This window comes from Artibeus jamaicensis, unplaced genomic scaffold (genome assembly GCF_021234435.1).
Source record: "Artibeus jamaicensis isolate MK-2021 breed Jamaican fruit bat unplaced genomic scaffold, CSHL_Jam_final contig_685, whole genome shotgun sequence".
Taxonomy (NCBI): Eukaryota; Metazoa; Chordata; class Mammalia; order Chiroptera; family Phyllostomidae; genus Artibeus; species Artibeus jamaicensis.
In genome coordinates, this window is record NW_026521924.1 from 11,799,194 (window position 1) to 11,823,627 (window position 24,434).

The window sequence follows — 24,434 nt, forward strand, 5'->3', positions numbered from 1 at the left end:
GATCCCAAAAGTCCCTGGACATGCCCCTGTCCCCAAGGAGCTTATAGTCTCTCTGTGTAGTCTAGAAGTGCAGTACAGTGGTGCTGTGACCAGTTAAAAATCAATAGTGAATGATGGAGAGGCAGGTGGGCAGGAAAGAGCCCAAAGCAGGAATGTAGGCAGCTGTCCTAAGGATGGCACAAAGTTCAGAGAGAAAAAGTAGCTTGGATCACTCATCAAAGCACAGGGAGAGAAAAAATCTTAGGGGAAGGAACAGCAGAAAGAAGGGCACAGATGAATGAGGAGTAATTTGAGAAACATAGCTTTGTGATGTGAAGGACCAAAGCAGGAGGTGAGACAGGGTGGGTGGGGTGGGGGAAGGGTTCTGCTATAGACACAGGGAGAGGTAGATCAAGCAGGGTCTTTCAAGCCATTCAGAAGACCTTAGAAGGTCCATGGGACACCAGCAAAAGATTTTAAGTAGGAAAGAACTACAGACATGGTCAGACAGCTGTCAGGAGCCTTGTAAAGGGAATCCAGAAATCCAAAAGATGAGACCAGGAGATTTCAGAGACAGAGAGACTCAGAGAAGAGGGACTTGAATGAGGAATGGGCAGAACCATAAGGAACTGAGGCCATGCAGGATACTTCTGGTGAAAGGTTCTCCAAGCACAGCTGCTTTATTGGCTTCTGTAGCTGTACTGGGGTGAGAGGCCACAGGTCAAAAGTCAGTGCTCAATGCAGTCTCTCACTGAGCAAGAATAACCTCAGTAGTTTCTCCCTTTATGGAACCCCTGCAACCCAAAATGGACAGAAAGTTCTAGAGGTGAGGAAAGAATTGGGAAAGATAGAGAGGGAAGGAGGGCAAGAAGTATAATGTTGAAAATCTGTGACTAGGTGTGTTCCCAAACCACACTGACTTGCATCAGGACACAGTCCCAGCTTAGAACCCAGCTCACGTGCCTTCTCTGAGAGCTGACTGTAGCCCCTCCAACCATGAGTTGTTGTCTGTGACCCCTTGGACTTGCACAAAGACCTTTATCAGAGACTTTTAGCCCTGGTGTTGGGGAGCTTGTTTCTGTCCATGAATAAAAATAACCATGCCTCCCTCCTCCATCTCCCCCTCCCATTGCCAAGGAGCCTTTGTCCTTCCTTAACCACACACTTCTGTCAGCACATGGGAGAAAGGGTGCTCTCTCTGGAAGCAGCATCCAAGACAGAGATTGGATACACATTATCTATTGGAGGAGAGATCTCAGAATTGGCATGAGAGAAACAAACAGAGCAGAGGACATTGCTGAGCAAAATGTGGTCTCAGCTGGAGTCTAAGAAAGCTCTGCGCACGAACAGCACTATGGAGTGGACCCACCTTGAGGCAAGAGGGCCAGTCCTTGGTACCTTCATGTCAATCATTGGATGAATGCTATCCTTCCCCAGCAGGGGACATATAAAATCCCTAATGAGGCATATTGCATCCAGCTGAGGGCAATTCTTGAAAAAAGGAGTCCCTGTGAGCCTTTAGCAGCCAAAACAACAGCTGCACAGCAATGGAAAAATGGCACTTCTTCCTAGTAAAAAGAATCCGGGCAGGCCACCAAGTGCCTCCAGTGCAGGGGAAATGCTCGTTTTGTCAAGCTCACTCCACTGGATCCTTTTCTCTTTACCATGCCTCTGTCTTCCAGTAGACTCCCTGTAGAAACCATAGGAACCATGACCTTAATGTGAACAAGCGAAGAGTAGAAGTGGTCCCACAATCCTCTTTCATGTGCCCAGGCATATGCCATGATTCCAAGCAGGTCTTCTGGGACACAGCTTCTCCCAGCCTCCACCCTCTGTCTGAGTCCAGACCCCAGGAACCTGCACTGCCCTCCCTCCATGGCAGCTGCTCTATAGCCAAGTTCAATGGACTTGCTCTGTGGTCTCACTGGCACTCAGCTAGGCTGTCCCAAGGACTGGGGAGATGTTCCTCCTAAGCTGACAGAGCCCTTTCAGAGAGCTCTGCATGAGCACGGTTCTCTGGCTCAGCTGCACAGTATCACATGAGCTGCTGCTCCAGCTCAGGATATGACATAGACAACCTCCTTTCACATTGCCTTAATTACTCATTCAAATCCTGTTAGTAGAAGTCCAACATCTCTCTCTCCCAAATAGGCTCTCCCTTGAAAATCTTCTAAGAACTTTGGAGTGTAAATCAGTTTGAAGAAGGATCATTCTTGCTTCCAAATGCCAATCAAGAGAGAATTAAAGCCCCACCAGTTTCTGGGGCAATGACTTCTCATTTTTTTGTCAATGTCCAAAACCGGGCCTATGCATCTTTGTCCACAGCTTATGGACTTCCCTGGTCCAGATGCAGAGATGGCCCCATTTGACATCTGAGGATGCAGCTGTGTTGGTTTACAGCCCAGGCTCACTCTATATATCACCAGAGCTGACCACTGTGGCAGGGGTCTCTCAGCCCCATGTACTTTGGGCCACAGCAACTTCTCCCTCACAGACCCCTTGGTCTTCATGTTGAGCAGCATCTTCAGCCTAGTTAATTCTACTTCTTGAACCTCTTTCCTCTCCCCAGGCCCTGGGTTTGGTCCACACCAACAGAGTCCCTAACTTTGAATCTCCAGAAACAGAAGTTGAAATCTTTGTCCTTTTTCTCACATTCCTGGGACCCTTTTGCAAATAAGTTGTTTCATTACCCAGAGCTCTGCATATCAGGAGGAAGCCTTCCCTCAGCCTCACAAAACAAGACTAGTATCAGACACTCTGTGGTCATCTTCCATGCTGTCCAATGTGTTCTTGTTCTCTTTCTGAACAAAATAAAATTGCACTTCCCTGCCCCCTTGTGGTAGTGGCTGGGCCATGTGATCAGCTCTGGCCAATGAGATAGTATAAGTAACACTTATCACCAGCACTGGCTACCTAATTGGCAGGGCCCAGTGCAAAATGAAAATGGGGAAGAGGGGTTGCTTGGTTAAAAAATCATTAGTAATTTCAAAATGGCAATAGCAGAGCATTAAACCAACCATAGAGTTCTGAGCTTGGGGCTTTGTTCAAATGCACTGATTGCATTTCTTTTTTTCTTTGCTAGAGAGAAGGGAAGGAAGGGAGAGAAAGAGGGAGAGAAACATTGATATGAAAGAGAAACACTGATTGGTTGCCTCTCATACACACCCCAACTGGGAACCAAACCCACAACCCAGGCACGTGTCCTGGCTGGGAATCAAACCAGCTATCTCTCACTTTGCAGGACAACACCCAACCAACTGAGCCACACTGGTCAGGGCCAGATCACATATCCATGAAGCTGGCTCTGCATGTCACTTCTGTGTGGGAGCATTTAATTACCTGTGTGACACACTCCAAAGATCTGTGTTTTCTTCCAACAAAAAGACCAGCAACATTTGATATTGTGACTGCCCATCGACCTAGGTCGCTAAGAGCTACAGTGAGCAGAGCCCTGCCCCACCCATGTTAGACATGTAGCACAGCAACAAATAAGTCTTTGTTGTTGGACTTGTTTGTTATTGCAACATAACGTATCTCATTCTGATTGAAGCACACCCTAACCCAAGAGAGTAGGTTCCTACTTGACCCATATTTCCCCCAATTACATAGCCATTTTTCACCCTTTCTAGAACCAAAAGATAATAGTCTGTCTCGTCCTATCAACCTAATGAACAGCTAGCTTCTTCTCTAGAAAAAAATATGTACTTGGTATTCAACCACTTTCACTTTAGTGCTTAGCACAGCTCTCAGTAATTAAATCTAGACATTCTAAATATGTTGAAGTTTTCCATTAAAAATCAATTCTTTGGCCCTGGTTGATGTAGCTCAGTGGATTGAGCATGGTCCAGCAAACCAAAGGATCACTGGTTTGATTCCCAGTCAGGGCACATGACTGGGTTGCAGGCCAGGTCCCCAGTCTGGGGCATGCAGGAAGCAACCACACATTTATGTTTCTCTCCCTCTTTCTCCTCTTCCCCTCTCTCTAAAAATAATAAAATCTTTTAAAAAATCAGTTATTTGGACTCTTGTTGCACTCTACATTAGACTCCCAATGCAAAGGGTCCTAAACAAACAGGAAATGTTTTTATTCACATAATTGGAAGTACAGAGATAGGGTAAATTCTGGCTCCATCTCTCAGAGTTTCCCTCAGCTCTGTCCTCCTCTCTGAGGGCTTTGTTCTCAGGCCAGTGTCTCAAGGTGGCAAAATGGCAGCCAGCAGCAATGGGGAAATAGGCTTATTCATTCAAAGTCTGGAGAACAAAAAGAATCTTTCATTTGACTATAAAAGTTCTTCTCTTTAGCCTCATCAAATTGAGCTAGGGCATGTTTCCAATTCTGGACCAATAACAATTGCTAGGGAAATGCCAAGTGTTGATTGTTTCATTCATCAACTTTTATGGAGCATTTATTCACTGTGGGGTATTACAGACTCTGTGATTGCAGGAGCTTAAATTGTGCTTCTGCAAAGATGTATTGAGAGAAGTAGAATGGGCTTGCCCTGGTGCTTTAGACTAGTCAGAACCACCCTTCCCTCTTCCCATCCACAGCTGGGGCTGGGGTTTGCTTTCTTTACTTCACAGATTCAGTTGGGCTGGTAAGGAGAGTTTACCAGCACAATGTTGGGGTTTGACTAGAAAATGGAAAGTGGAGTGGATATTGGGTGAGCAACCAACCATGCCTATTCTACCCCTTTTTCTAAAGAGATTTATTTAGAAGCACGTAAGTACCTAAACTGTTTTTCCCTCAAAATTTGCTAACCAGTTTTTTTAGACCACAGCCAAACTCCCCTCCTTAACAGGTTGTCACCCCTCACCCCTCGCTGCCACCACCCAAGCCCTTGAGACCCCTGCACCCCTCCTTCCTTTCTTTCTGCCTTGTCTCTAAACAATCTCCAGACTTTATAATTCCTTCAAGGTTTGGCCATGACACCAACCTCAAGGTCCAGAGCCCTTGCCCTCCATTTCCAAAGGAGTCATTTACTGATTTTAGTAATGATTTCAAATGCAAAAGTAGTACCCACTCATTACAGAAAATTTGAAAAGACACGATAGTTGAATTTACAGAAGATTTGAAAAGATACAACAGTTAAATGCATAAAAATAATCATTCACTGTCAATAAACATTTTTACCTATATCCTTGTAGTCTTATTTCTACGAATTTTTACATAGTTGAGATCATAGGACATATATAATTTTATGTCTTGACTTTTACTCTTATATAATATTTATACAATATAGCATTTCCTATATTTTTACAAAATAGTTATAATATTGGATTGGCAAAAAAGTTCATTTGGTTTTTTTCTGTAAGATGGTTCTAGGAGTGCTTAGGTGTCTTTAACTTCATTTGAAACACTTTTGTTAGATTGTGTTATGACAGCTGTCATATGTTTGCATATAAAAAGAAAAAACAACTCAAAATTGCCCTTCCTGGTGTAGCTCAGTGGATTGAGGATCGGCCTACAAACCAAAGGGTCACCAGTTCAATTCCCAGTCAGGGCACAAGCCTGGGTCGTGGGCCAGGTCCTCAGTTGTTGGCATGTGAGAGGCAACCATACATTGATGTTTCTCTCCTTCTCTTTCTCCTTCCCTTCCCCTCTCCCTGAAAATAAATAAATAAATAAATAAATAAATAAAATCTTTATAAAAAAGATCAAAATTGGTGATTTTTTGTGTACCCATTTTAATAAAATATACAACATTTTTGGCATGTTATGCTTTATTATTGCAAGAAAGGTAAAAACACAACTAAAACACACACAAAAAATTATTTGTGCCATGTATGGAGAAGGTGCTGTAACTGATCAAATGTGTCAGAAGTGGTTTGTGAAGTTTTGTGCTAGAGATTTCTCACTGGGTGATGCTCCACAGTCGGGTAGGCTAGTTGAAGTTGATAGTGACAAAATCGAGACATTACTTGAGAACAACCAATGTTATAACACATGGGAGATAGCCAAACTCAAAATATCCAAACCAATAAAGTTATTGGCAAAAATGAAAAAAATGTGTCTTTTATTTTACAGAAAGCAACATGCAACTTTTTGGCAAACCCAATACTTTATAGCTTAATGATAATCTATCCTCAGCCTATAGTTTATTCGATCTTTCCCTTTCTGTTGAACATTTCATTTGTTTCCAGTTTGTTGCTGTTATGATGCTGATAAACATTTACATGCAAGAGCCTTTTTCATTATCAAATTGTCTTGTCAAAATAAATCCCCAGATATAGAATTACTAAATCACTAGATATAACATTTTTATAGCTTTTCCTACATATCGTGAAAATGTTGCAAAATAAGTTGCTCTATTGAAATTCCCATTTGCAATTAATGAGAAAGGCTGTTTAACTGCATGCATCAGCTTCTTATTGCTGCTGTAACAAATTACCATAAATTTGCAGACTTAAAGCAACACAGATTTATTCTGTTATGGTTCTGGAGGCCAGAAAACCAAAATCAGTTTCAGTGGGATAAAGTCAAAGTGTCAGCAGGGCTGGTACCTTCTGGAAGCTCCAGGGGGAAATTTGTTTATTTGTCTTCTCTAGCTTTTGGAGGCCACTTACATTTTTGAATTGTGACTCCTTCTTTGAATTACTCTAATCTCTTGCTTCCATCATCACACCTCCTACTACTCTTCTGCAGACACATCTCCCTTATAAGGACACTTGTAATTACATTTAAGACACACCTAGATAATCTAGAACTCAAAACCCTTAACTGAGTCACATCTATGACATCCCTTTTGTGCTATAAGGTAACATTCAAAGGTTCCAGGGATTAAAATATGGATATCTTTGGAGGCCATTATTGAGACTACTACACCACATACATCCTTTCCAACATCAGGTATTCCTAGTTTTCCTTTATTTTGGACAAATTTGATGGGTGGGACACAAAAATATCAATGACAAGTAATTTTCATTTTATTATTTTTGCCACTTAAATTTTCTTTTTAATGACTTGTCTGCTCACCCATATGTCTTCTGAGATATTAGTATTATGTGTACCAAATTTAAAATGCTTTTTATAAAGTAAGAACATCAACCTTTAATTTGTGGTGCATATTACAAGTTTTCTTCTCCCAGTTGGTTTGTTGGTTATTTTCATGTTTGTGTGTTTTCAGCAACTTTGTTTCTTTTATACATCTTTTGCAATCTATGTTTTAATGTACATAAGAATAAGATATGCAGGGCTTCAGCAAGATGGAAGAGCAGTGAATGGAAGTCACACTAACCTCCTCCCAGGACCAATCTGGAATTACAACTAAATTGTGGAGAAATTGCCTGGAACAAACAACTGAACAATAGCGAAAAAGAAGCCTTATAACCTCGAACAGACAGAAGATCAGCTTCAGCACAATCTGACTGGTAAGGAGTGCAGCGGAAACTCGAGAAGGCTGTCTGGGTGCCTACAGGCAGCAGCACCAGAGGGATAATTAAGCTACTGGTTGATTCCACCTGAGAAGAGTGGGGTCTAAACCCTAAGCTGGGATTCCCAGCCTAGAGCACCAGAGCCCAAAAAGTACACAGATAATAACCAGCAGCAAAAAGCAGCAGGGTTGTTCTTTGCCAGAGACAGACCACTGGAGACACAAAAAGACATTTAAAGGGCCAATGCACAAATTTTCATTTACAGCCACTTACCTTGGGCTCTGGCAAAGACAGAGAACAGAGTGGGCTAGAGACGCCTGAGGAAAGACTGGGGATGGAGGCTTTGGGGAGAGGACTGAAAGAGTAGGCACCAGGATCTCGATGCTGAGCCATCCTGCTCAGGCATACCACTTCCCTCTGAGCAGCATCAGCCTAAGGGGAAACAATAGCCCTGACTCCAGGAGGGATTCTGCCCTATCCTATGGCTTAAGCTTGACTGCTGAGTGAAGAGTGACCAGATTGAAAGAGACAGCCACAGACAGTAGATCCTTGGAAGTCTCGAACAGGATGCCTAAGGTCAGACAGGGTCAACATCTGATATCACCAGAGACAGATCCAAAAAGAAATAACAGTGATAAATACTAGAGGCTACCAAGATGAAATCTACTATGGTCTTCTCCATGATTTGCAATATGTTCTTTCCTACATACCTTTTTAACATTCAGTTCTTGTCCATCAAGTTTGTGCATATTCCACCTTCTTCATTCTCTTTTTTATTCATGTTGTAAATTTTACTTTCTCTCTTCACATTGTTCTGACTCCCAACTCTTATTAGTGCTCCTCCATCTACCCTCTCAAAATCATTTTTCTTTCAGTAGGTCATCTCATATTTACTCTCCTTTCTTATAATAGTCTTAATCTCTTTACATCCTTATTAATATTGGTTCATTTGCTGTTGATAGTGGAATTGCGGGAGGAGAAGTTATTTTTGCAGGTGTGGGTTTGTTTCCTGGGCTTTGTGGTTTTGTTCTGGCAGCACCTGCACAACAGCATACAAGACATGGTGGGTGGAGTGACCCTCAGTCAACCAATTAGAGGGAATGACCCATCAAGAACAACCAAACATCTAAACCTAGTTTCATCCAGAAAGTCAACATAAATGGCATAAAGGGCACCCCAAGAGCATCTAGTTCAGGAGATCCAGGAGACTACACCACTGAATCTCACAGGCCTCCTACCCTAGAAGGTCACACCACAAAGTCAGGAAGTCAAAACAGATCATTTTAAGAAGCAGAAGCAAATGAGCAGAGTCTCACAAGTAATGGGAAGACAAAGAAACAATCCCCAATAAAAAGGAAAGGAGGAATCCTCAGAAAGAGTGCTGAATGAAATAGAAGCAAGTCAAATATCAGATATTGAGTTCAAAATAATGGTTATAAGGAAGCTCAGTAAGCTCAGTGAGAATTACCAAAAACTACAGAGAACAAAGAACTTACTACAAACCATATCAGCATGGAAAAGGACATAGAAACAATCAACAACAGCCAAGAGGAAATGAAGAGTACAATTTCTGAATTCAAGAACACAGTGGAAGAAATCAAAAGCAGGCTTGATGAAGCAGAGGATAGAATCAGCGAGCTAGAGGAAAAGGTAGAAAAAAAACCCTCCCAAAAGAGCAAGAAAATGGAAAAAGGCTCCAAAAGAATGAAGTGGGGTTAAGGGAACTGCAAGACAGCACAAAACATAACAATATCCATGTTATAGAGATACCAGAAGGAGAAGAAGAGGAACAAGGGATAGAAAACCTGTTCAAAAAGTGATAATGGAAAACTTCCCCAATTTGATGAGAGAAAAAGTCACATAAGTCCAAGAAGCAGAGAGGGCCGTAATCAAGAGGAACCCATAGAGGCCCACTGCAAGACGCATCATAATTAAAACGTCAAAATTCAAACACAAAGAGAGACTCATAAAGGCAGCAAGAGAGAAACAAGAAGTAACATACAAGGGAGCCCCGATAAGACTAACAGCTGACTTCTCAATGGAAACACTATAAGCCAGAAGGGAATGGCAAGAAATATTCCAAGTAATGAAAAGCAAAGGCCTGCAAACAAGACTATTCTACCCAGTAAGGCTCTCAATTAAAATGGAAGGTGAAATAAGGAGTTTCCCAGACAAAAGAAGCCTCAAAGAATACACCTCCACCAAACCATCACTGCAAGGGATGCTAGAGGGTCCATTTTAAGAAAATGAAGAAAAGAGTGAGAGACAGAGAGAGGAACACAGGTACAAAGGGGATAAAATGAAAACGAATAAATGCCTATCAATAACAACCTTAAATGTAAATAGATTAAATGTTTTAATCAAAAGACTGGGTAGCTGAATGGATAAGAAAACATGACCCACACATATGCTGCCTACACGAGACTCACCTCAGAACAAAAGACCTACAGAGACTGAAAGAGAAGAGTTGGAAAAAATATTTCAAGTAAATGGACAAGGAAAAAAAGTCATGGTAGTGATACTTATATCAGACAAAATAGACTGCAAAACAAAGGCCATAAAAGAGACAGAGAAGGACACTTCATAATTCTCAAGGCAAGAATCCATCAAGAAGACATAAATATTATAAACATAGCACCCAACATAGGAGCACCCAAATATATAAGAAAAATCTTGGAAGACTTCAAGAAAAATATAAACATCAATACAATTATAGTAGTGAATTTTGACACCCCACTGTCAACAATGGGTAGATCTTCCAAACAAAATACCAACAAGGATATTGTGGTACTCAATAATGTATTAGATCAAATGGACTTAACTGATATATAGAACATTTTGTCCCAAAGAAACAAAATATACATTCTTTTCAAATCCACATGGAATATTTTCAAAGATAGACCACATGATAGGACACAAAACAATCCTCAACAAATTCAAGAAAATTAAAATTATAACAAGCATTTTCTCAGACTACAAGAGCTTGAAACTAGAAACCAACTCAAGAAGAAACTCAAAACCATTCAAACTCATGGAGACTGAATAGCATGCTACTAAACAATGAATGGGTTAATAATGAGATCAAGAAAGAAATCAAAAAGCTTCTGGAAACAAATGAAAATGAACACACAAAAGTCCAAAACTTATGGGACACAGCAAAGGCAGTCCTGAGAGGGAAGTTCATAGCCATAAAGGCCTACCTAAACAAGATAGAAACATTTCAAATAAACAACCTAACCCCACACCTACAAGAACTGGAGGAACAATAACAAACAAAGCCCAGAGCAAGTATAAAAAAGGAAATAATCAAGATCAGAGCAGAATTAAATGACATAGAGACTAAAAGAACAATGAAAAGGATCAATAAATCCAGGAGCTGTTTCTTTGAGAAGATAAACAAAATCAGCAAGCCTCTAAACAGGCTCACTGAGAGAAAGAGAGAGAGGACTTAAATAAATAAACTCAGAAATGAAAGAGGAGAAATTACAGAAGCACAAAGGATTGTAAGAAATTACTATGAACAACTATATGCCAAGAAATTTGAAAACCTAGGTAAAATAAACAAATTTCTAGAAAAATATAATTTTCCAAAACAATAAAGAAGCAGAAAGCCTGGACAGACCAATAACAGCTGATAAAATTGAAACAGTAATCAAAAACTTTTCAACACACAAAAGTCCTGGAACAAACAGTTTCACAGGAGAATTCTATAAAGTATTTAAGGAAGAGCTAACCCCAACCCTTCAAAAATTATTCTTAAAAAATCAAGAAAATAGAAGACTCCAAAACTCTTTTTATGAAGCCAGCACCATCCTAATCCCAAAACCAGATAAAGACATAACAAAGAAAACTTCAGCCAATATCACTGATGAACATGGATGCCAAGATCCTCAACAAAATATTGGCAAACCGCATCTAGCAATATGTTAAAAAGATCATACAACATGATGAAGTGGGATTCATTCCAGGGATGCAAAGATGGTACAGTATATACAAATTGATAAACATAATACACCAAATGAACAAAACAAAACATAAAAATCACATGATCACATCAATAGATGTGGAAAAAGCATTTGACGAGGTATAGCACCCACTTATGATAAAAACACTCAGCAAAGTGGGAGCAGAGGCAGCATACCTCGACACAATAAAGGCCATATGTGAAAAACCTACACCCATCATCATACTCAATGGGCAAAAACTAAGCACTTTTCCACCAAGATCAGGAACAAAAGAAGGATGTCCACTTTCACCACTTTTATTTAACATAGTATTGGAAGTCCTAGCTGCAGCAATCAAACAAGAAAAAGAAATAAAAGGCATCCAAATTGGAAAGGAGGAAGTAAAACTGTCATTGTTTGCAGATGACATGGTAGCATACATAGAAAACCCTATAGACTCTACCAAAAAAACTACTCAACCTAATAAATGAATTTGGCAAGGCAGCAAAACACAAAGTCAATATTCAGAAATTGAAGACATTTTTGTATACCAACAATGAAATATCAGAAAGAAAAATCAGGACATAACCCATTTGCTAAAGCAACAAGAAAAAATAAACTCTCTAGAAATAAGCCTAACCAAGGAGGTAAAAGACCTATATGCAGAAAACTACACAACACTGAAGAAAGATATTAAGGGAGACACAAATAAATGGACGCATACACTGTGATGGATTGGAAGAATTAACATCATCAAAATGTCCATAATACCCAAAGCAATTTATAGATTCAGTGCAACCCCTATTAAAATACCAATGACATATTTCACAGATACAGAATAAACATTTCAAAAATTTATATGGAACCATAAACGACCCTGAATAGTTGCAGCAATTTTGAGACAGAAGAATAAAGTAGGAGGGATCACAATACCTGACATCAAACTATATTATAAGGTCGCTGTAATCAAAACAGTCTGGTACTGGCATAAGAACAGACACATAGATCAAAAGAACAGAGTAGAGAGCCCAGAAATAAACGCATGTCTGTCCGGTCAATTAATATTTGACAAAGGGGGCAGAAGCATAACATGGTGTAAAAATATCCTCTTCAATAAATAGTGTTGGGAGATCTGGACAACTATATGCAAAAAAATGATACTCAACCACCAACTTATACCATACACAAAAATAAACTCGAGATGGATACAAGACTAAATGTAAGTCATGACACCATAAAAGTCCTAGAGGAGATCATAGGCAGGAAAATATCAGATATTTCATGCAGCAATAGTGTCACCAATATGTCCCCTAGATCAAGGGGCACAAAGAAAAGAATTAACAAATGGGACCTCATCAAAATAAAAACCTTCTGCACAGCTAAAGAAAACATCAGCAAAATGAAAAGGGAACCAATTGTATGGAAAAATATATTTGCCAATGATACTTTGGACAGGGGTTTGATCTCCAAAATATATAAAGAACTCACGTGACCCCACTCCAGGAAAACAAACAACCCAGTTTAAAAAATGGGCAAAGGACCTGAGCATACACTTCTCCAAGAAGGACATACAGAGGACCCAGAGACATAGAGAAGGATGCTCAACATCACGAGCCATCAGAGAGATGCAAGTTCAAACCACAATGAGATACCACTTCACGCTGGTCAGAATGGCCATCATAAACAAATTAACAAATAAGTGCGGGCCAGGTTCTGGTGAAAAGGGAATCCTAGTACACTGTTGGTGGGAATGCAGACTGGTGCATCCTCTATGGAAAACAGTATGGAATTTCCTCAAAAAACTAAAAATGGAACTACCTTTTGACCTGGCACTTCCACTGCTGGAATTATACCCTAAGAATCCTGAAATACTGATTCAAAAGAACCTATGCATCCCGATGTTCATAGCAGCACAATTTATAATAGCCAAGTGTTGGAAGCAACCTAAGTGCCCATCAGTGAGTGAGTGGATCAAAAAACTATAGTACAACCACACTGGCTGGTGTGGCTCAGTGGATTGAGGTTTGACCTGAGAACCAAAGGGTTACCAGTTCAATTCCCAGTCAGGGCACATGCCTTGGTTACAGGCCAGGTCTCCAGTAGGGGGCATGTAAGAAGCACCCACACATTGAAATTTTCCTCTCTTTCTCCCTCCCTTTCCATCTCTAAAAATAATTTTTTTTTACAGCTATGGTACATTTACACAATGGAATACTATGGCAGAACAGCAGAAAGAAAGAAGGCGCTCCTACCCTTCATAACAGCATGGATGCATTTGGAGAGTATTATGCTAAGTGAAATAAGCCAGGCAGTGAAAGAGAAATGCGGTATTATCTCACCTATAAGTGGAACCTAACCAACAAAACAAATAAGCAAGTAAAATATAGCCAGAGGTATTGAAATAAAGAACAAACTGACAGTAAACAGAGGCAGGGGAGGGGTATAATGGGGGAAAGAAGGGGAAGGGTCCAGTCAAGCAGCATGTTTAAAGGACTTATGAACAAAGGCAAAGGGAAGTAGGATTGAGGGTGGGAGGTGGGGGTAGGTGTAGGTGTGGTCGGGGAAAGTGGTGAAGGGATAATGGACACAACTACTTGAACAGCAATTTTTAAAAAAGTAAAATTTGCTCTGTTGGGGATACAATTCTATAAGTTCCAACAAATGTAGAATTAATAAAATTATCCTGTCTCTTGATTGTGGTGATGTTTACATTCTTCTGTAACTATTTTGATTTTTGTTTAATTATGGTGGGATGGGAGCAGGATGGACTACAGACAGAAACTTTAAATGTTACCTAATAAAATTTTTAACTTTTATGGTTTCTTCCAACTCTTTTAACGTTATTAAGTATTCCCCATCTGGAGATTATTTCATGCTTTTATACTCTTTTTACATTATATTTGATTCTTTAATCCATTTAAATTTATTTTCGTATACAGTAAGATGAGACTCTAAATTGATTTTTTTGTTCAAGTTGCTAAACTATTATTCCAGCACCATTTAATGAATAATCCATTTCTTCCCTACTGTTCTGTGAGTCTACCCCAGGGAAACATTTAAAGGTACAATTTCAGGAGGCTAAATAAACTCTTGCAGTTTTTTTAAACTGTATTTTCTTAGCCTAAAATACAAAAGAAATCTTTGTTAAGTATATTTACCATTAATTTTTAATATACCCTGGGTTTCCATGTCAAAAATAAATTAGAAGTATTTGGGGTTTTAATATATTTTATTTATTATGCTATTATAGTTGTTTCATTTCACCCCCTTTATTCCCCTCCATCCTGCACACCCCTCCCACCATCACTCCCTCACCTTAGTTCATGTCCATGGGTCATACATATAAGTTCTTTGGCTTCTACATTTCCTATAATGTTCTTAACCTACCCCTGTCTATTTTGTACCTACCATTTATGCTACTTATTCTCTGTACATTTTTTTCCATTCCCTACTCCCCCTCCCCACTGATAACCTTGCATGCGATGTCCATTTCTGGTGTTCTGTTCCTGTTCTAGCTGTTTGCTTAGTTTGTTGTTATTTTTTTAGGTCAGTTGTTGATAGTTACAAGTTTGTTGTCATTTTACTGTTCATAGTTTTGATCTTCTTTTTTTCTTAGATAAATCCCTTTAATATTTTATATAATAAGGACTTGGTGATGATAAACCCCTTTAACTTGACTTTATCTGGGAAGCACTTTATCTGTTTTTCCATTCTAAATGAAAGCTTTGCTGGGTAGAGCAGTCTTGGAAGTAGGTTCTTGCCTTTCTTGACTTGGAATACTTTTTTCCAGCCCCTTCTTGCCTTCAAGGTTTCTTTTGAGAAATCAGCTGATAATCTTAATGGGAACTCCTTTGTAGATAATTATCTTCTCTTCTCTGCTGCTTTTCAGATTCTCTCCTTATCTTTATTTTTGGGTAATGTGATTATAATGTGCCTTGGTGTGTGCTTCCTTGGGTCCAACTTCTTTGGGACCCTCTGGGCTTCCTGGACTTCCTGAGAGTCTATTTCCTTTGCCATATTGGGGAAGTTCTCCTTCATTATTTGTCCAAGTAAGTTTTTAATTCCTTGCTCTTTCTCTTCTCCCTCTGGCACCCCTATGATTCAGATGCTGAAATGTTTAAAGTTGTCCTGGAGGTTCCTAAGCCACTCCTCATTTTTTTGAATTCTTGCTTCTTCATTCTGTTTTGGTTGAATGTTTATTTCTTCCTTCTCCTCCAAACCATTAATTTGAATCCCAGTTTCCTTTCCATTACTGTTGGTTCCCTATACATTTTCTTTTATTTCACTTTTCATAGCCTTTACTTTTTCCTCTATTTTGAGACCATACTCAACCAATTCTGTGAGCATCCTGATCACCAGTGTTTTGAACTGCGCATCTGATAGGTTGGCTATCTTTTTGTTGCTTAGTTGTATTTTTTCTGGAGCTTTGATTTGTTCTTTCATTTGGGCCATATATATTTTTTTTGTCTCGGTGTGCCTGTTATGTAGTAAGAGGTGGAGCCTTAGGTATTTGCCAGGGTGGAGCAACCTACATGGCTGCACTGTGGTGCTGTATGTGGGGGGTGGGTCCAAAAGGGAACAATGAGGCCCAATCAGCTCTCTGCTGGCTTGCCCTCCACCACTACCCACAAGCAAATTGGGCCCTTCTAGTTCTGATTTCCAGGTGGGTGGTTTTGCGTACATTCTAAAACTCTTTGGGTCTCTCCAGGTCTCTCTAACAAACTCTCCTATGAGGCTTGGAGTTTCTCCCACCACCTCAACCCCCACAGGATTTTTCCATCAGAGGTTTTGAGGCTTTATTTCCTCACACTGAAACCATGGTTGTGTGGAGTTTCTCAATCTCCAGTTGTTCCTCCCAGTTTATCCACACGCAAATGTGGGACCACCCACTCTTCCAGCCACCGCCTTGCCCCAAGTCCTCTCCATCCTGGCCGTCTGTCTCCACCCCTTGTACCAGTCTGGATGAATGTTTCTTCTTTAACTCTTTCTTCTTGGTTGTCAGACTTCCATGCAGTTCAATTTTCTGGCAGTTCTGGTTGTTTTTTATTTTTTAATTTGCTGTTGTCCTTCTTTTGGCTGTGTGAGGAGGCACAGTATATCCACCTATGGCCAGAAGTCCAGAAGCATTTGGTTTTCTAAAGTAATCATTTCTTTTTTCAGCTCTAGAGTAGAGCTAAGGAAAAAGTAAAAAGTTTAGCCAACCAACTAGTGGTTATCCATGGAATCTCAACTTCTGTGTAAAATCTTTAAATTGGCAATGGATGGTGTATATACATGCACGTGTGTATTGTTTGCTTAAGTCCTCGTACCTCAAAGTGTGGTCCCCCAGCCACCAGCATCAGCCTCAACTGGACCTTAGGCCCCATGCCAATTTACTAAATGGGAATGTGAATTTTAACAAGATGCACATCAAAGTCTGAGCAGCACTGGCTGGCTTCAGCATGTCCTTACCACTTGACTTGGCTAAAACTCCCACTTTGATAAATGCTGTCTGCAGAGCAAAGCCTTTCAATTGTAGCAAAGGAACAGAGATCCATCCAGGTAACTCCACTCAAGGGGCCTGAGAGGCACTAAGGCAACTGTAGTGACTCAGTTGTTCGGTGCTCTTCCCTGGCTGCTATTTTTGTTTTCCAACATTAATGCATCTCAGCCACTTGTTTAGTTTCCACTTCTTTTTATATGATTTTCCCCCTAATACATATTTGCTGGTTCTTTCCATAACTTTTTGGTAAAATTCCATAAAGAGATTGTCTGATTGCCCTAATTATTTCCCTCTATTAAGAAGAACTTCACACACAGGCTTCCTCATGGTCAGCCTCCTATGTACTATCTATCCTTGGGTCTACTAGGGCCCACCACCAGTGGTCATATCCCTTATCAGCAAGGGTGACACAAGGGTGACACAAGGGTATTGTCACACATGTTTTTCTCATACTTAAAAAGAAAGCATTGTGGTCCATCACAGCATGAGATCTGAGTTCTTTCCCCAGGGACATAAATTAATTCATTAAAAACTCTCCTAAAAGCACTTTTGTGTGTGATTGGCAGAGACTTAATTGTACCTCTGAGTAAGAGGTCACTGAGTACTCAGAAAACTGTGAATGTATTATCCCACCTGTAAATCAGAATCACAGCCTTATCTACAACTGTTAGTCATTTGCACACTAAACCAACAAGATATAAACTTTTCATCTACTTCCTTTCCCCTGACATTTTTCTCTCAGCCCCGTGTGTTTGATTCTAAGAGCCAGTCCCTGGGCTGTCCTGCCTTCACCCCGCATGTAGGTAAATGTCTCAGCCACCACACACTGCTTCTATATCAAGGACACAAGAGTGAGCTTTCCAGATGGCTGGGGAGGGCAGAAGCTGCTCCTACAATCCAACTTCCAAGGGCTCATCTCGGGCCTGAACTTTGTTCTTTCCAAGCCAGCATTCAGGAGTCATTTTGGCCAAATAGGACACAATGATTAGTGACCATTTACTGAGCATCTGTCAAGTTGAAGGAGAGAAAGGAGGAGATCCAGTCCATACTCTTGGAGAACTAACTATCTGCTAAGAAGATAAAACAAAGCCACAGTAGAGGGAAAAACAATTACAGACAATTATGGGCTTTTACTTAAAGGTAATAACAGAGACCACACAGTCTACTCAGTGTTTACCTTAACATTACAATGCTCACAAGTAAAGCAGCAAAGTCCAATCCACTAACTAGCACATTTTTTGTACATTTATTCATTCAGCAGACATGTTGAGCACTCAGTCATTTAATCCTCATGATAGTGAGAGGCAGATACAATTATTCCCATTTTATAGACAAGGAAACTGAAACCTGAAGAGACAAAACGACTTGCTCCAGGCCACACAACTCACAAGAGGTAGAGCTGGGATTTAGACTCATGGCTCCCACCTTCCACCATTGTGCCATTGACTCCTTACACTGGGCTAGGATTCCAAATAGCAGGGAAGGAGGGCACTCCTGGAAGGAAGTAGGGTAAGAAAGTCTGCTGTTGGAAAAAGAGAAGATATTTTCTCCAGATAGGAGAAACAATAAGAGCCGCTGCTAAACTAATTTTTTACTTTTTTCCCTTTTTATTGAATTTATTGGTGTGACACTGATTAACAAAATTATACATGACTCAGATGCCCAATTCCACAACACATCATCTGTACACTATATTGTGTTCAGCAATCCAAAACAAGTCTCCTTCCGTCACTATTTCCTTTTGTTTTTAAGTGATGAAGAAAGTGATGGCTCACAGAATAACCAAAAGGAACACCTACATCAGTTCTCTCTCTCCCCTCTGCTCTCTATTTAATGTCGGCTTCTCTCTGAGCAGATCTTCATGTCTTCATGGATCAATGGTAGTAAGGTCACCAGTGCAACTTCAGCCTTACATCATCTTACATCTTTCTCACACCAGAAATCCCAGAAGAAAAGCTGTACCTTCCCAAAAGCTTCAACAAATATCTCAGACCAGCCTAAGTTATTTGCCCATGCCTAATAAGAGCCATGGACATAAAGTAAACTGGTTTAAAGCCTAGAGTAAGTGACCACCCCAGAGATTTGGAAGTTGGAGTTAACTCCACAATAACATAGACAGGGTGAGAAATCAAAGGTCTATAAAGGGATAGAGGTTTGCTCAAACTCACACAGCCCTTGTGTACAATCAATAAGAAAACAACAGACAAGCCAACAGAAAAATGAGAAAAGTTTTGAATAAGCACTTCACTAAATAGGACATCTAAATGGTCAATAAACACATGAAAAGGTACCCAACATCATTAGTCATAAGAAAATTAACAAATTAAAACCACAATGTTAAACTGGAGTACAAACTTCCAGTTTTTTGTGGGTTTGTTTTTTAATTTTTTTTTAATTTTACTTATTTATCTTTAGAGAGAGGGGAAGGAAGGGAAAAACATCAATGTGTGGTTGCCTCTCACGTGGCTCCCATTAAGGACCTGGCCCACAACCCAGGCATGTACCCTGACTGGGAATCAAACCTGCGACACTTCGGTTCACAGCTCGCACTCAATCCACTGAGCTACACAAGCCAGGGCCAAACTTCCAGTTTTAAAATAAGTCACAGGGATGTAGTGTACAGCATAGGGAATAGAGTCAATAATATTGTAATACCTATATACAGTGATAGGTGGTTATTAGATTTATTATGGTGGCTGCTTTGTAAAGTACATAAATGTTCAATCACCACTTTGTTATACACCTGAAACTAATGTACTAATATATGTCAACTATAATTAACATAAATTTTAAAAAACACAAGGTAATGTTATTATACAACCATCAAGATGGCTAAGTGAAAAAAGAACAAAAAGTACCAAGTATTGGGAAGAATAGGAACAATTGGAAACCTCATACATTGCTGATAAGAGTGAGGTTGATGGAAACATTTTAGAAAACCACCTGGTAGTATCTACAAATACAAAAAAGCTGCCTACCCTGTGGCCCAGCAAGCCCGGTTTTTGGTGTTTGAGGGATAGAAAGGCCAACACATATTCAACAAGATACGCACAAGAACATCAAAGGAGTTTTATTCACAACAGCCAAAGACTAGAAACAATTTACATGTCCATCAAAAACAGAATGAATAAATAAGCCATGGTATGGTCATAAAGTGGAACACTATACGGCAATGACAGTGACCTGTTGCTACATCCAACATGAGTAGATCTTACACCTAATATTGAGGAAAAGCTGTTAAACATAAGAAGAACATGCACCAAATGATTTTATTTACATGAATTTCAAGAACCGACAAAGTGAATCTAAGTTATTAGAAGTCAGGACAGTGGTTACCCTTGAGAATGCAGTATCTGGAAAAAGAGCACAGGACAGGGTACAGGGCTTTTGAAGTGCTAACCATATTCTGTTTCTCTAACTAGGTTATGGTTACATGGGTGAGTCAGTTTATGAAAGTCCACCAAGAAGTACATTTTGTTCATTTTTTTGGAATGTATTCTATAGTTCAATTTTTTAATTTTAATGAAAGACCAAAAAAAATCCATCCCATGAATGAATGAACTGGAATCAATAAAACCAAGGCCTTTATCTCCCAATCACAGGGTTTGCCACCAAACAAATTGCTCAGCACAGCTTCAGGGGCTCCTTTAACTTGTGCCAACCAAAGCTTAATACCTCCTATGTTGTGGTCTGTTAGACTGGAGTCCCTCCTGACCAGTTTGCTAAGGCAGCTTCCCATCCTGACCCGAATTATTCCTGTAAGCCCGTTCTGCCCTCCCTGCTCTGGGAGGGAGGTGGCTGCTAGTATTTCAGACTCTTTTTTCACTAGCTGTTTCTCTTCTGGAATTTCCTTGGGCTAAATGTTCTTTGAGTGTTTGGCTGGTCTTGCTGAGTTCTTTCCAACTCCTGTTTAATTCCTCTAGTGCCTTATTATTCCTGGTAGATGGTCTCCTTTCTTCCTCCAGTGAGCATCCACAGCTGGTTCCCACAGCCCACTCTGGCATTTCTGCTTGAGGGCAGTCTCCGACCAGGGGAGGGTGCTCCTGAGCACGGGGCAGGCTGGAAGTGCCCAGTGAGGTCAGGAGCTGCTGGGAAAGCCCCAATTTCCCACTCTTCAGGGGAACTGTCCTGAGGTTTGGTCCACACACTCACTCAGAGGCCCCCAGCAGGAGGAAGCCCCAGTGGCCCATCTGCTCGTTAATGCACTCTTCATTGATGTTTCCTCCCTTCCCAATCTCACTTCCCCACTCCTCATAGTGACTCCCGGGATTACCTCCCAAATAAACCCCTTGAATCTAAATTGTTGTCTCAGGGTCAGGTTACTATGTACGGTGCATAAAGCTCAAATATGAGAAATTCCTAGGAGTAGAGCTATTTTATCATCTCTCTTCTGGACTGGTGGGATTTAAGAGCAGGTTAAGGGGGGCTGAAGGCAGGGAACACAAAGAAGGATTGTCAAATATTTTCTTTTCTTTTTTCTTTTTTTTTTTAATGGTAAGAGCAACTCAAACCTATTCATAAATTACTGCGTTAAAGGAAGAGTGTCTTAAATAGAACATGCCTTGGGCACCACCAAGTCAGAGTGTACATTGAGGTAAAGCATAAATTGCCAGACAGAGATGTAGCACCTGCCTTGTTTTTCTGTCTCTCCTCAGACTCCATCCTATCCCCATCCCTATCACCCAACCCCTTCACCCATCCCAATTTCAGCAGTCTGCTCAGTTTCCTTGTACTCTGTCTATAGCCACGCTTCTCTCTGCCCTACAGTCCACCAACATCCACCACTCCCTCCCTGGAGAGTCACACTCAACGCTCTCATTGGAGAAGGTCTGGAAGCCAGGACATCTAGGTCTGATCTATGGGCTGCAAGACATAGAAGGAGACATGGAAGGAGACACTGACAGTGCCCCATTCACAACCCTGTCCTTACCACTGCAGCATCCCACATCCAGGAGCCAGCACCCACTCTCTGGCCACCAGTCTACTTTGCTGCCTGCAACACAGCCTGGCAGTGCCAAAGGCCCCTGAGATCAGTTCCAACAATGACAGTTGAGCTGGTGGATGAATATGCAGCTTCCTCTCCCTCACATGAGGACCACCCTGAGGCATGTGCACTACACTGCCCCCAGGGTTCCCTGGTGGGACAGGGCCCCAGCTGTCTCAGTAGTTAAGTGGATTGAAAACACCCCTGTATGGACAGACTTCCCTTCCTTGTCTTACTTCCTGGGATCACCTCTCTAAGGAAAGTACTTGCACTCACATCCTCACCTGAGGGAATCTTCTTGGGGAACCCAACCTATGATAAGAGTTATCAGGTCCCCTCTCCCCTCAGAGTCTCTAGTCCAGGGATACCTCCTGTCCTCTCAAGTGAGGGTACCTGGGACAAGATGAGGCTCACTCAACACTTGAACACAGTAGGAGAACAATTAATATTCGGCAATGATGATGAAAGATAAAAGCTCAATATGGGAACATAACAGCTATTGTCTCTCAAATGTTTTGTGCAAGTCAGGAATTTCTTCATCTCATTTGAGCTGGGTGGCCATCCAGGGAGGTAGGATTTATTATCTTAATTCACAGATGAAGATGTTGATGTTCAGAGAGCTCAAGGTCACTAAGAAAGTGAGGAGCTGGGACTTAAATCCCATTTGACTGCAAACTCTGTTCTCATACCCTTATGCAAAACTATCTTTCTAAATGAAAAATCATCATCTTTATATCCAACCTTAGTTGTATACTGAATTTGGAGGAAATTACCTTTTCCTACTTTTCTACCCTGGAAACTCCTATTTACCTTCAACATTCAGCTCAGGCTTCAGCTGATCATGGAAGCATTCTCTGCCCCACTCCAAACACAAGACTGGGCTAAAATGTTCAGGGCCCCACTGGATCCCACGCATGTGCCCCAAACCCTGCTGTCACTCTCCACTTACCTAGCCACTCACGCCTCCCCTCCCCACCCTACTCAAAATCCTAAGCCAAGACTTCTGCCAAGATGGAGGCATAGGTGGTGACGCAGTGCTTCCTCACACAACCAAGTTTAGAGACAACTAAATATTAGCAACAGAAAACACAGCCAGAACACAGAAAATTGAACTTTTCAGAAGTCTGATAACAACAAATTCTTCAGCCTGACCGGTAAGAGGGGTGAAACCAGCAGCTGGAGGAGCAGGGTTGCACAGGAAAACTCCGTCAGATGGACTCAGGCACGCAGAATCCAGGCGCAGGGTTGGACCTGGTGGGCAACTCAGCGAGTGACCGCGGGGAAATAGCAAGGGAGCAGGGCTGCGGGTTGACTGTGGTCTCGCATCCGTGCGTGGATAGACAAGCAAGGGAGTGGGCGATTGGACCGGGACCCAGCAGGTCCCCTCGGTGAGCGGTAGCAGAGGGCGCCGCCATTTCCCCGCTCTGACCCCGCCTCCACAAACAGCGTCATAACCCAGCGACCAAAGTGGCCCTGCCCTGGTGAACCACCTGAGACTCTGCTCCTCACCCAGCGGCAGGAAACATCAGAGGGGGCTACCATTTCCCCACTCTGACCACGCCCCCACATACAGCGTCACAACCCAGTGACCTGGGAGTCCAAGGCTCCCCTCCTCGTACTTAACGGGCGTGAACAGAACAAAATGGCTCAAGAAGATCTCAAAGCCCCAGAGCCTATAAATCTAAGCGATGAAGAAATAGCAAAACTCTCAGGCACACAGTTTAAAACACTGGTGATCAGGATCCTCACAGAACTGGTTGATTATAGCCACAAATTAGATATACATATGAAGGCGAAACTAATTGAAATGAATGGAATTACACAGGAAATCAATAGCGATGAAAAGGAAACTGGGACTCAAATCAAGGGAGTGGACCAGAAGAAAGCAAATAATTGCCAAACAGAAAAGAGTGAAGAAGCAAGAATTCAAAAAAATGAGGAGAGTCTTAGGAATCTCCAGGACATCTTTAAACGTTCCAACATCTGAATTATAGGGGTACCAGAAGGGGAAAAGGAACAGCCACCAGTAGAAAACTTATTTGAACAAATAATAAAGGAGAATTTCCCCAAACTGGCAAAGAAAATAGACTTCCAGGAAATCCAGGAAGCTCAGAGAGTCCCAAAGAAGTTGGACCCAAGAAGGAACACACCAAGGCACATCATCACATCATCATTACATTAGCCAAGATTAAAATTAAGGAGAGAATCCTAGAAGCAGCAAGAGATAAGGGGACAGTCACCTACAAAGGAGTCCCCATCAGACTGTCAGCAGATTTCTAAAAAGAGACCTTACAGGCAAGAAGGGGCTGGAAAGAGGTATTCCAAATCATGAAACCCAAAGACCTACAACCAAGATTACTCTATCCAGCAAAACTTTCATTTAGAATGGAAGGACAGATAAAGTGCTTCTCAGATAAGATCAAATTCAAGGAGTTCATCATCACCAAGCCCTTATTATATGAAATGTTAAAGGGACTTACCTAAGAAAAAGAAGTTAAAAAAACATGAACAGTGAAAGGACAGCAAACTCACAGTTATCAACAACCACACCTAAAACAAAAGCAAACTAAAAGGACAGCTAGATCAGGAGCAGAACCATAGAAACGAAGATCTCAAGGAGGGTTAGCAACAGGGGAGTGGGAGGAAGAGAAGGGGGGCGAAGGTACAGAAAATA